The sequence below is a fragment of the Neodiprion fabricii genome, chromosome 1 (assembly GCF_021155785.1).
Source record: "Neodiprion fabricii isolate iyNeoFabr1 chromosome 1, iyNeoFabr1.1, whole genome shotgun sequence".
Classification (NCBI taxonomy): Eukaryota; Metazoa; Arthropoda; class Insecta; order Hymenoptera; family Diprionidae; genus Neodiprion; species Neodiprion fabricii.
In genome coordinates this window covers 28,655,508-28,670,095 of record NC_060239.1, presented here as the reverse complement: position 1 = coordinate 28,670,095, position 14,588 = coordinate 28,655,508, and the positions used below count along the sequence as shown (strand labels likewise).

Here is a 14,588-nt window from a genome sequence, read left to right as displayed (position 1 = left end):
TAATGGTAAGTACTTTACTTACGTTTTGAGTACATCAATTTTTCTACTTTTAGAGTTTAAACTTTGTTGGTTGTGGGTTTTCTTTTCTCTCCTTTATCTTGTTATTAACTGAGTATGAAGAGGACTTTGTTTTCATTTAGAGTATTTTTTTATTTTTTTTGTATGTCTTTTTTAATTTAACGTTAATATTATGTTCATTAATATTATTGTTAATATAATGATTAATATTATCTCAATGATTAGTAGACAGAAAAAATGGTAGCTTCTTTGGTTTATGGTTTAATTGTTATCGTTCACTTTTTCTTCTTGTTAAAATTTTCGATTTGGCACTGGCGGACTTTTTCAAGATATACTTTGTACACTGGATAGATAGATAGATATATAGATATAGATAGATACATAGATAGATACGTTGCTATAGCTCTTGTTTGTTTGTATTATTGTTTTGTTGTTGTTGTTGTTGTTGTTGTTTCTGTTATTGTTGTTATGGATATTATTATTGTTATTGTTGTTGTTATTATTATTATTACTACTATTAATATTATTAATATTATTATTATTATTGATAATATTATTATTATTATTATTATTATTGATAATATTATTATTATTACTATTATTATTAACGTATTAATTTTATTTTCGTCTCGTTTACTTTCTTCTTGAAATCTTCTCTGAACCCTAAGCTCTTGAAATACAAGATTACAACATGTATACACACACTAATTCATTCTTTCGCGTTTCGTAAGAAAATAGAAATCACTTGAGGTTAATGTGGCTTGTTTTAGAAGGCGGTAGATTTGTACGATCTGAAACAAAAGAAAATACAAAACTTTCGTTATTAAAAAATCATGTAAAAGCTTAACATCGATCTTTCATCATTTCCGTATCATATGTACACACATACATAGCAAATAAAAATGTTGTCTCCTTTCCTCGTTTCTTTTATACTCGTTTCATGTCCGTCTGATCGTAGCAGAAATGTATAAAATAAACTAAAGGGGGCTAAAATGACGAGAGCGAAGTTAGTAACGTTAAGGTAACGAAACATTCGGCGGAGAAATCACTATTTTGCTAATTTGCAGTGACTTTGAAGTAGTCAAGCGTTTCCCTTGTTTTATTCACCGAATTAGATACATTCCTGGAATTGAGAAATAACGATTTATCCGAAACGTTAATCATTACAAAAACGCTATTAACTTTAGCCTCGATTAACAGAAACCCTTTCCGAGTTTTAAAAAATCTCTGATTCGCTGACCTCTGTTCAATGAATCGCAAATCATGTCATCTTTCAAATTTGTGAAATTCGGTAACTGACTCGGAATTTCGAATCGAGGCGTGAGAGGCGTAAGATAACGAGAAGCACCACCCCAACTAATTGTGTAATACAACTCAATTTTCAAGGCCCAAAGCTCTCGGATCGAGGTTCGATATTCACGGTACAAATCCGGCAGGCGTCACGCGTTAGGTTAGACCCGTCAAAGGGGAGGGTGGTTGGCCATCGGCCGCAGGCCTCGCTCAGGAAGCCAAATTGTTCGGCTGTCTACTGACGGAGGAGGCGTCGCGACGCCCGCGAGGGACTCGGCTCTGCTCCCATCACGTGACGTAGGTCCTGCACCATCGTCGACGGTATCGCCGGCCGCTCTCCTCTTCTTCGGTTGTACGTAGCGCCGTGTCACGATACATGCGAAGAGAGAGCGAGAGAGAGCGCGCGAGAGAGAGAGAGAGAGAGAGCGAGACGCTTTTACACGCTTTGCCACATCGCGTGTGCATCCGTTGTGTACACGTATATGCACATATACGTATATTTGGATACGCGTACGTGCATCGGAGCGTAATGCTTGCGGCCACGAGGTGTGTACGCGAGCGTCGAGTGTAGCGTGTAGCGCTTCATTCATGATGTAGGATTCTTGCAGCGAGCGAGCCTCAAGGGACAACGAATCACGGAGCTCGCGGAGATGCGCCGTTCGGTTCTCGCGAAGCAACCATCGCTCGACCATTCAAGCTCGTTCTTGGTACGTATCAGGTGATGATGGAACGGCGAAGAGAACACGGACAACTGTTTTACCGAAATACTGCAGTTTTCGTATTGAAAATTCTCAGGAGCAAAGTCATGTTTTTGTAACATCCAGCTACATTGGTATTTTTGAAAATTTTAATAATTAGATGGCAAAAGGTCGTAGATATAACTACTGGATGTAACGTTCGTATCTTGGGCACACAAATTTACACCGAGATTAATTTCGTCGTCCCGTATTCGTAGATAATTACCGATAATCGAGAAAACGCGGCAAGTTAAAAAAGTAATAAAAATTCTCTAATATTATAATTATAAACAGTCGATTGATATAATTATTGAAGAGTTAAAAGATCGTACGGTCAACAACATATTTCGCGAAATTTCGTATTAGAATGGCTCCAAGTATACTGAATAGTAATTCCTCGACTCTTCCGTAGATATGGGCAAAAGAAACAGCGCTTTTGTTTGTTGCATAGCATTCAGAAAATAAATGAAAAAACAAACGTTATCTCGAAAATTTCGCGAGCTGTAGTCTTTGGTGAAAAATCGATCCGACGACGAGTACGACGGGGGTTCAAAACTCTGATGAAGAGTTTCGCTTCCCATGCACAAAAGCGACGGCCAGATCGAAAAGAAAAGGAAAAAGAGGGAAAAAAAATCTGTTCACTAATTTCAGTATTAAGAGGTTACTCTTGAAATTTTATGTCGCTTAAGGAACCTCATTTGCAAGTCAATGAAATTTGAAACTCGTTGTGACGTAGATGAAAAAGGTTGTCAAGTTTCCGTCAGGGTCATTAGTATACAGTATTTTGAAATTCATAACTTTCGAGCAAACTTCCCGAATTTCTGAAAAATTTCACAGTTCATAACCTCCTCGGAATACCTACCGGTGTTAATTCATTATTTTTTGTTTCAATTATTTTTTTCCATGTATTCACTTTCGCCGTTTCGTATGTAAAAAAAAAACAACTTAAAAGTGAATTTTTCGTACCTGATTTTCAAGCTATCGTCAAGTTTTTCGAATTTCCTTGGCAAGGACGAAATTTCAGTAACACATGTCCTCAATGATCCCACGTTTTTTTCTCCGATATAAAACTACTGCAAGGTTTACGATTTTAAAAATTTTTTGTGTCAACGTCCGGTTAGTTTCATATACGTTATACCCTTACTGATTCGGTACAATAAATTGTTACAGTAAAACAATTGGTATAAATATTTCACCTGAAAAACTTGCGGTAAACAAAACTGCTCCACAAAAGATGGAGTAAAAAATGACGAATAAGAGAGAAATGAAGACAAAAAAAAAAATCTTTGACGTTATATTCCGTAACAGTTTGACTAAAACGATATCGGAATTTCGTATCCTTGCCCTACAATTACGAATTGTTCAAGCGTTATTCGTGTCGTACTTTTCCCTGCAATATCATCATCCTGTGCAGCACACAAGAGAGAGCGTCGCGTCGCCCAGCCACGGTGAAATATCGACCGGTGTTGGGCTTCCTCTAACTCTCCCTCTCACTCTCACTTTCAATGTGTTATGTGCAAGCTCGGTTCTATGTGCTTACCATGTTCGCCTTTCTCCTCGCCGTTCGCACATATATATATATATATACACATATAATAATATATATACACGCATACACACATAAATTCACATCCATGTACATGGGGAACTTCATACACCTATATACCAAGTATAGTGTACCTATACCGATACCGTGTCTACACCTACGTAGTTACACGGGGATAATACATGGATGCCCCCTCGAAAATTGGGGGTACGTATGTATATATATATATATATATATACTCGTAAATACGTGCATACCTATACGTATACATGAGGCGAAAAAGGAAATGCGCGAGGTACAAATACATTAGACGGAGTTCCCGAGGTGTGGGTGCAACACCCGTGCGAATATCACGTGGGCATGGGGTATGTAGACGCGTAGATGCATAGCCATACGCATATTACGATGTAAGGAAGGTGCGCGTGTAACGGTTTGTACCCAGAGCCCCGTGTAATAACTTTGGCGACCTCGTGCTTTCGCTAGATCGCCCCGCAGCTTGCACCGCTTGTTGTTTACCTGCGTAATTCGTACGGAAGCGGTATCTCAACTTACTTGCACACGTGTAACGCATTCCTAGAGGCGCTGGAATGTACCTACTCTAGATTTATTACATGTACTGCACCACCTCCCGATTTCACAGGTCATCGGTTCGTTAATTATATATATATAATTGGTACGAAAAATGATGAGACTGAAGTTGCAGGTACATACGTAGTAAAACATTGAGAGAAACGTTCGGCACGGCGTGTAAAGTTTGTCTATTCGTGAAAGAAGTGAAAATAGTTCGTACCTGAAGAATTTCCGAACGATCGAACAATTATACCAACTTGATTCGGTTTACGATTTTTCAAAACTGTTCGATACAGTTTCGAACACCAAGGGTCCCGTTTTACCATTTAACGGTAGATGTTAAAATGGATTCCAAGATGTGAGAAAATATACGCGAACATGGTGTCGAAAAAAATTCCCTGGACTTTTCCCGAACCAGATTACAAACTTTCCCTGACTAAAATTCGAACTAATAGTGCCAATTCGAGTATCCAATAAATAAAGCTTCGAATCAATCGGTTTTCAAAAACGCGTTTGCGATTCGTCTAATGATCATGGAAAACGGATCGCCTGGACAAAAGATTGTTCTTAAAATTACTTTACGTGGTGAAAGTTCTTTTCTATTTCTTTCCGTTACACCGTTCTAAAATTCCATAACTGGTTGAAAATCATCCCTGAAACTTTTGCCTGAATTCGCAGTTTTTACCCGATAGCTTAACGATCACGGCAATGCAGGATTTTCACGAGATGCTGACTTGATTTCGAAACGATGAGTAAACCTGAAATCCAAAATCTCAAGCGATTTCTCGGCAAGTTTATTATACAACACTTGGGAGTTACTGCGGAGCTTTCGAACCCCCGCGGTGATGACGATCGCGTTGTGTCACTGGTGTGCGGGCGCACATAATATACCTCTGGATATATAACGAGGGATAGAGTAAGAGAGACTCGGCGAGTAAGGGGAGCAAAACGCGAGTCGCAAGGCAATTGAACTTTCCTAGTAACCATAAATCCTCAGGACTGAATGAATACCCCGCGAACTTTAGTCTTTAAAGGTCGCGGATCTACGCGTAACGCAGCAAAACTCACACATGCAGATATACGGGATGCGTAGAAGCGACAAGCCGCTGGCGACTTAGTCTGTAGTGAGGAATTTCGGACTTGAGCTTGTAGGCCCGAAAAATACAATTAATAACTATCTTTCGCAGTACACGGTCAGCGAATTTCGTACTGGTAAACATATGGAATAACAATATCGACAGAAATACATATTGCACGTAACATCGGTTATCGCGAATTTTTAGTATGTGTTCTATAACAGATGTCATGTTTTGATTTCTTCCACGTCAGTAATAAAGTGAAAATTAGTTTTCTCAGATACTTTTGTAGAAAGCAGAACGATATTTCAGATTTTAAGAAAACTTACCCGTTTTCTCAAACATTTATTGTAAATGACAATTAAACAAACTTCAGTTTCGCATTTAAATTTATAAATGAAAGTGAGTTAAATGTAAAACCGAAGTTTGTTTAATTATTATTTACGATAAGTATTTGAGAAAATATGCAGGCAATGAAGGGAAAATCACATTCTAACAATTGATTGGAAAAATTTATTGAAAACGGAGACTGATTAATTCTCCCCTGAATTACAGTGCTGCAGTTGACGATTTCCGAATATTTCTGACGCATAGATACACGTGTCAGGAAGGGTTGAGGGATGAGTCTGACATCGGTTAAGTTACTTTCAGGCACGCCTTTACGCCTTTGAATCTAGGGTAAAATCATAAAGTCTGACGGATGAAGAGAAATCCTGAATTTCAAAGTTTTTCACGGTGTGGTGATCGGGGCACGAAAATAAGCTCTGGGGCAAATCCCCACGCAGACTTGATCCCCTAATTTGAAACGGACAGAAAAAGGTTTAGAGAATTTACAAACAATTTTCAGTTCGACAGTTCGACGCACTTCCGTGCAATTTACCAATGTTTCAAAAAATGCGCTTTCGGCAGCATCGAAAGCCCGCAGATAGATATAACAAACCATTTTACAATTTCTATTTGTTTTGGTTCGCCTCGCACGCAACGCAGACATGAATATTTATGGACGTACTCTTTAGTATTGATCAGGAGATTGGCTGCTGGAAACAGAAAAATAACGAAGTGATTCGAGACCGTTGAAGAAAGTGTCCGGCGGCGTGTTACAAGCGAGACTGACGCGTCGCAATTGAATTCTGCATAATACAACATGTACGGATTCATGAATGTAAAAACCCTTAAATGTACCTATCGAGGGAAAATGTTTCTTTTCCAAAGTCTATAACTGCCACGCGAGGTAAAAAACAATTCACGAATTTGAAATTGAAAAATTTGAAATGAATCGGAAACGCGTTGATTTCTGCGCGTGTGTTAATTTAAGAGATTTAATAGCGTTTGCCTATAATTTCCTTTTTTGTTTTTTTTTTTTTTTTTTTTTTCATTTCGCTCTTTTCTTTTGGTACGGATTAAAATGATTTGTACTCGGGGTTCACGAGGTTGAATGCGAAGGAAAGAAGGAGGAAGAACAAACGACCAATGAATCACGGCTTAAAGACTGTTTTTCACTTCGCATTATTATATAAGGTATAAAATGCGTGTATGGGTGCTGCCCGGGTAAAAAAAAACGCCAAACACATAAACGCGGAGGTAGGGAGGGAGGAGTAATTTGAAATCACGAAGGGAAAAAGATAGAATGATAAAAATTATTTTCGCGACTTTGAAAAGTAGGATTTATGCCTTCTTTTTTTTACATTATCATCCGTAGAGAACAAAGGTTTCGGAGACTAATTTCTGCAACTTCGTACAAGTTATAATTAATAACCCAAAATTTTTCGGACAGGACTTGAAATGAAATAAAAAAAAAGAAAGAAAGAAAAGAATCCCAACACCTTACAGGAAATTGATTTGTTCTACGTACGTCATACATTGGTAAGAGAATAAAAAAAAAAAAATAATAATTATAAGAAAGAATACAATTTCAATTTCCACGCTTTTTGGGCAACGCCTTTTTCGATACACCAAATTTCTCGGTTTTCTGCGATCAATCGGCAATTATCGAAGCGGTTTCCAAAATTTTTCAACCCGCAAATTCACTCCCCAAGTGATAACGTCTCCCTCTGCACGCTTGTTCTACGTCACGTATAAATAGGCACAAGAATACTACGTAGCGTAATACGGTTCAAGGTACTCGAAACGTAGCGCAGGGTTTCCCCAGCCTCCCTCCTTCTCTCTCCCTCCCTCTCTCTCTCTCTCTCCCTCTCCGTTTCGCTCTCTTTCTGGGCGCTCGGTAGACGGTCAGACAAACTTGAGCCCGGCGCAGATGTTTGCAGTGCACTTTCGCTGCACCAACTATAGCCAGCGGGTCTCGTCGTACAAAAATTCAATACTGCGTAACGCATTGTGCCCTTCGCGCTAACGTAGCCGCCACGGCATTGGCGTAGAGGCCGGTGGTTTAGTCTGCGGGGAAAAAGGTTCCTTATTTCTTCGTTAGTTCCTCGTTTTTAACAACGCGGAAAAATTTCACCGTGCAGTAGGGTGTAATTGTCACCTGCGCGTTGCAGGGGCGCTCCGGCTTTTATTAATTTACGTTTATTACGGCTTTGTACACAGGATTATATACTACCGCAGGTACTGTATTTTCAAATTTTCACCCCACACCCGAAATCCCGTCCGCCGAATACGGGACTCAAATTTTTATTCTTATTTTCCATGCACGGCAAACAAGGCTGGACGAGATAAATGTTTCTTCAGATTTACCGCTTGAGAGGCTTGGGAAATTTCACATTTTATAAACATTCCGGGCATGGTTATTCGTAAGCAAGAGTTTCGTGTGTGTGATATACATTACGGATAAGTATCAATTGTCTCCAATATTATTCGTTAATTTACAATCTGACGCGACGAACACGATCGGTTTCAACTGTGATGAAGAATATGAAAGTAAGAATACAAAGTGAACGAAATTTCATTCTCAATTTCATTTTTGACTTGGGATATCTTTTCAGGAATCACGGAACAAAGAATTGGTCGGTTTTGTTGAAATTATAACAAGATACGCGGCTACAATCGCAACGATAATTTTACAGCTTGAAACTAGGTGCCGAGAATTAATTGAGTTATGTACGTTGTACGAAAGAGGAAGAGTGGAGGAAGCATGAGGAATGAGAGAGCGTTGATAAAGAGAAAGAATGATAAAATTGCGATGAAATTCAGGTGAATTTAACCGACGGCAAACTCGAATGTTAATATGCATGTTATAAGTTGTGTATATTTATAGTAACCAGATTAAATTTTTTCACAATTTAGCTGCATCAAATAATCTCCTGAACACCTACAAAATACCACAAAAACACGGAACGAAAATAAATCTGCAATAACGCTGCAGAAGAGATTCTTTTCGATGTCGCGGATCTAATTCCACTGCAACGCGAGAGAGGAAAATGGCGGGAGTAGGCATGGCGAGGCAAAAGCGAAGAAACGTGGCGGAGTGGTGTATGAAAAAGAAAAAAGAAAAAAAAAAGGGGGGGGATTTAACGAAAAGAAGAAAGAAAAGTGAACGAGGCGAAGGAAGTCGAGGATCGAGAGCCGGTGCAGCAGCCAGCGACGTATGAGAAGAATAAGAGTGTAAAAAGAACGAACAGGAAGAGCAAGAGAGGAAATGAAAAATCGAGCGGTGAAAACAAAAAGAAATTTAAAATTAGAAAAAAAATATATATACCCCAAATAAAAAAATCGCGAAGGCGAAAAACGAGGAGAGAGTGCCGGTGAGGGGGTGGGAAAGGCGGGGAGAGGAAATATGCAAGACGGGAGCAAAAAAATGTTCGGGTACACTTTCGCCGACCTCGTGAAGAAGAAGCAAGCGGCAAACGGCGGCGGCAGCGTCCCTCGACAAAGGCTGCCCGATTCAAGGTCCCACACTCGACACTCTCTCTCCCTCTCTCTCCCTCTCTCTCTCTCTCTCTCTCTTTCGTAGTCTCATCCACACCAGCAGTAACAACAGCAGCAGCAGCAGCAGCAGCGAGCGATTCCGACTCGGACTAAGTCGAAACGGCGAGGCTGATGTCCGAAGGAACGAGTCGCGTGCGTGCTTTTTTCGCATGCTTTTGCATCCTTGCACACGCTTCGTACGTACAACTTGTTTACGTATAATGCGTACGTAGGCGTGGAGAGAAAGATGAGAGAGAGAGAGAGAAAGGGGCGAGAGGATCGAAGGTTGGACGCATCCTCTAGAGAAACAGATACGAGAGAATTTCAAAGTTGAACGTCTGGATCGATGAAGTTTGTGCAAATCGAGAAGGCAATTTTCTTCGTCACGATATTAACCAAACTGCACGATATTCGATAAAACTGTGACTGAATCTTGGCGATATCTGATTCCTTGTCAAATGTATTCGTGATTCAGCACGAGTAGCCAAACGTTTTGATATTTATTCGAATAAGGTGATTAAGTTTGAGAATAAAAATTTTTTCAAGTATCTTCGACCCCCGATACTTTTAAAGTGTGCGGATAAAACTGAACTGCATTTTTCTATCTTCAAACAGTTTGAACACGTTTTGGAAACAGAAAAATGCAGTTCAATTTTATCCTTATAATTCTATAAAACTATCGGGAGTCGAAGATACGTCACAAAATTGATATTTTTGACTTCGTTACATTATTCGAATGAGTATCACAACGTTTGGCTGCTAATTCTGGCTGCCAGCTTCAGCCTCAAGAAGAAATCTGTTATTAATCGTGTCGAAAGCCGTAAAAAGATGTCACAGCGCGAGTACAATTTTACGTCCGTTAAATATCGCGGGTAGAAGAGAGAAATGTCGCGCGCAGTTTTGTTGCTGGTTCAAAAATTTGACCAATTTTTCCTTACGAGTACAAACGAACTTTCGTCGCGCGAATTATAGCTGCAGAGACGGACTCGAGAAGAAGTTTTACAAGTCTCGTGATGAAAAGAAACTTCCCAGAATTCCTCCCGTTTATAGAACGTAAATCAGTGCAGTGCGGCGCGTCAAAAAAAAAAAAAAATCCAGGCGTTCGTAAAAAAGCGGTCTTTTTTGTTTTCGTTTTCGAAAAATCAAGTCAATCGCGAGCAAGAATTTCGCGAACTTTTCTCTCTCGATCCTAGAAATCGGGAATAGTAATCTGACTCGGAAAAATCCACGACCACCGGCATGCAACGGGGGATGAATCGAAGATCGCGAGGTTCCGAGAGACAGGTAGAGTTGGCGCGGAATGCCCTATACACATGCATGCGTATCGTGCACGTCGAATGCTCGTGCATGCGAGCGTGCTGCCGGCATGTTTATACGCAGGATAGCGAAAGTGAGGAGAGGAGAGGAGAAAAAACACGTCGCAGTTTGGCGTTATTAAAAGCGTGCCCGCCGAGTGCGCGTGTGTTCGAGGATGAGGGGGAGGAAGAGGGATCCTCAAACCGAGCCACACACCATCAAGATATCGGAAATGATACAAAATTGCGTCGACTAAACCGGCTGATATTTAAATTGGTTCGCCAAAGCACAGATTAATACCCTTCAACGGTTAAGCCCGGGCGGTGCGGCCAATCGACACGCGTTAAACTCGAATATTCGGCCTTTTTCCTCCTTTTCTTCCTTCTCTTTCATCTCGTTTCTTTTTCGCCCATCGTTAACCGCGGTTCGACGATCGTCCGGTTTTCATTAACTTCTCGATACGCCCGTTACGTTCAGAGATAAACAGCGATCAGAAATTTTCGATTCATTCCCGTCGCCCAAGAACTCCTCGATTTTAAATTTCAACGTACGCTGCTCTTCGTGTTAAATTTTTTTCACTGCTGGCACAAGTTTTTGAAAGTGTTAAAGGTTGCTCTAGTCGACTTCAAAGTTCACTCGTGTATCTCCAAATACCGAAGTCCACGTACTTGAAACGCAAGAAAGGGCTTAACAATCCCATTCTTTACGCAATTCTGGACAAAAACACTGAGACACGTTTCAACCTGTCGCGGAAATAAAGAAACGGCACGGTTTCTACGAAATCGCAATGTAATCGTAAATTCGTCGAATCCGTGTCATTTCTTCATTTCTGACGCAAATGAAGATGTGATAGAGTGTTTTTGTTCAAAATTGTTTATAGAATGCGGCTATTAAGCCGTTTTTGCGTATAAAATACGTGGAATATTTGTAAATATACACGTAAACGTCGAAATCGACCAGGGCATTCCCTTAGAGAAATCTATCGAGAGAAAAATACACGAGAAATATATTTACACGTATTACGTATGTGGGAAGATCCCGCAACTACGTTTTCCCTCTTTCGGCATTTCACGGATCATTATTCGATGGTAAATACGCGGTTTATTACGCAGTTTGAAACCGCGAATAGACCGAAAGGCATTATCACCGTCGCACTTTTGACGATTCGACAAAAATGACGAGTTTTTGTAAGGCTTGTAAGGCTTGTAAGCAACGACGATACGACCGACTTGATCGGGAGTTTCGGGCTGGTCAGTTTGATCGCGATGACGTCGATGTCGCATCGCGGAGATAAGCGAGAACAAAAAGACAAAAGGGTACGCGTAATATCGGCGATCGAAAAAGAGCCAGGCAAATAAATAGCAGAAGAAAACCGGGTCGCGATTCGTTGTCGCCGATAATTATTAGTCGCTAAGTAGAAACAGATTTAGCGATTAGATTACTAGCGCGGTTACAACAAGCTTATCGATATTGTCATTGTAATTCTATACGTACGCGATATGTGTACATACATATGTATAAAATCGAAACTTTTACGTAGGAAAATATGGCTACATATATGGAAAAACAAACGTTACGCGGAACTCTTCGCTGATTAACTTTTATACGCAACAAAGTCTGTAATACGCGCGAGACGGCGATCAATTATCATCGTAGTTTCGACTAACAGCACCGAATATTTAACACGCAGAGACATATTCCGAGCAAACTTTAATTCGCACTCTCCTAACTCGAACCCCGTTTCGGCCTTTCTTCCGGCCTGATAATGCACTGTGAGGTCAAGATCATCGAGGGATAATCCCTGTCGCGTGTAAAAGAGAATCGCACGTTTTTTTCGTTGCACCCCGATAACAGAGTCGGAAAGTTCTCGTCAGGCAATACGAGAACAATGATATTACGATCCACACCAATTATTTAGCAATTTAAAACATACGTAATAATATATACATAGATATATTATTATTTAAAAACCTGTTGAACTGTGCTGTGTTTTCTCATCTGTTGAGGAAAGTATGTACCGCGCGAATACATAGATTCGTATTCACATCCTACGTTTCGAGTGCACAATAATTACTGTCGTCGTCGATGCTTGTTGCTCTTGTTCTTGTTGTAACTGTTGTAACTGATGTTGCTGTTGTCGCTGTGTCCTTAATGAACAGTATTTTCCTCGATCCACTGTGTAACGATTAAATCGAACTGCCGCATAGTATTATTATTGTTGTTATATTTTTATAATTTCACCAGTAACTTTTTTTTTTTGTATTCTGTTTTAAATGTATTAGACACAGTACATCGGCACAATTTGCAGAACGAAAGAAACTACAACTCCTCCAAGTTTTGATTTTCTTTTATTTTCTTTTTTTTCCCCCCCTCTTTGCGCAGTAAATAATCCAGGAGTAAAACAAAGCGAAACAATAACCGCTAAAAACGAACGAAACGAAACGGAAGTTGAGAAGATTAGAAGGATAAAAAAAAAGGAAACAAAAACGAAAACAACAACAAAAAAAAAACAACACACTGTTTTCACATTGGCACGTTGCGCGGCGTCCGGTACCGCCGTAGTCTGTTAATGGTTCTTAATTTTCGGTTTTGTCGAAACTTTACCCATGTACGCATACATATAATCCTTCGATTTTTTTTTTTTTCACTCTCTCTCACTCTCTCTCTCTCTCTCTCTCGCTCCCCCTCTCTCCGTTTTCGTCCTGTTCCGTAGATCGATCACCCTTTTTCGAAACACATATAATATGTGACAAAGAATTGACGAAACAAACAAAAAAAAAATAGAAAAATAAATAACTCCCCGGCCGTCGGTCACGCTTGTTTTTCTTTTTTTTTTTTTTTTTTCTTTCAATCTTCTCTTTATTTACTTTTCCGTTTAATCGTCGATTTGTTTATTACGTATATACATACATATATACGCATGTACTACACTACATGTATATATGCATATGCATATACATATGCGTATAACAATACGCGATATAGGTATGTTAACGATTAGTTCGTATTTGGCAAAGCGTGACTCGGTGTCACCGGTTCGGTTGATTGTACCTTTGGTTGGCGGACTGCCCCGGTGCTGTGCGTGCTCGCCGCGCAGTGACTGTACTCTACGCTCGCGGAGTATTCTTTGTCCGTCTCACAGCTGCCCGCGTTCCCGATTCGGGAAAGATCGGCGCCGTTCGGCGCCGTTCGGCTCTCGTCGCTGCGTCATCGGCTCATGGCGGGAACCGAACCGCGCTGGATCCCCGACGCACGCTCTGGGCGGGAAGCCTTTGACGCCATCTTGTTGCAACCCCCGTAAGCCGAGGCAGCTCGGTGCAAGCTTCCTTACGCCCCACGACAAGCTCTGTACCTGCACTCACCCCTGCGGCTACCTTGATACGGCTACGCTGCACGTCGTGCGTCGTACTCGTAAAAGTATGGGCTTACTCCCGTCGGCTGCATCGCCTCGGATCCTCCTACGTCACGAGGATCCGAGTTTCGCTCAAGGAATCCTGCAGCTTCCCCAGCCTCGCCTCGCCTCTACCTTTCCTTGTATTGGTGCACCGACCCCGTGACTCGCCCATTTTTCAAGACCCCGCGTCTTCTGCTCCTGCCGCTTATTCCACGACGATAGGCGTCCGCGCGGAATTCTTTCACATTGTTTTCGCGTATCGGAATCGAACGGTCGCATTCCGGGTTTTGGGGTTTTTGTTTATTTGCCAATTTTTCCGTTATCACGCTACCCTGTTGTCGATAAGTAGGTATCTGATTTCGGTTAGAAAATTGGCGAATCGTCGTTGTACAATTTATGCTTTCGTCAGCTGAAGTCACAATTGAGTCTTGAGTGAATATTCGATATTCTTATCGGCTTCGCTCGATGAGAGACGTTTCTTTCTCTCTTCTTATTTAGCCAAAAATAAGGATTCGCGGATCTGGTTTACAAAAGCTGAGAGGAAAATACCTACTTCTTAAAAGAGATGTTTCTTTTTCGTGACAAGAAAAAGGAACAATCTTCCTCCCTTACCCCATTTCAGAAGTGAAACATTCTCATTCGGCAACCGAAGCTGAAGATTACTTTCGCTTATATTCAAGGCATTTTCCTGTGAGTTAGGTACAAGGGTTGCGGGGCTCTCACCAAAACCGGAATGATGGCAAGATGGAAGAAGGATTCTACAGACTTTGCCTTGCGGCGGTAAAAGTTGTTGATATCTG

General features: G+C 40.7%; 1 long non-coding RNA gene across 1 annotated transcript; it reads right to left on the bottom strand.

The window, feature by feature from the left end:
• Positions 1–635: 635 nt before the first annotated feature.
• Positions 636–13,484, bottom strand: LOC124176150. Its single transcript, XR_006869315.1, has 3 exons — positions 13,446–13,484; positions 12,366–12,815; positions 636–809 (listed from the first exon to the last, which is right to left on the bottom strand). It is a non-coding gene; the product is annotated as an uncharacterized LOC124176150 (long non-coding RNA).
• Positions 13,485–14,588: the final 1,104 nt, after the last annotated feature.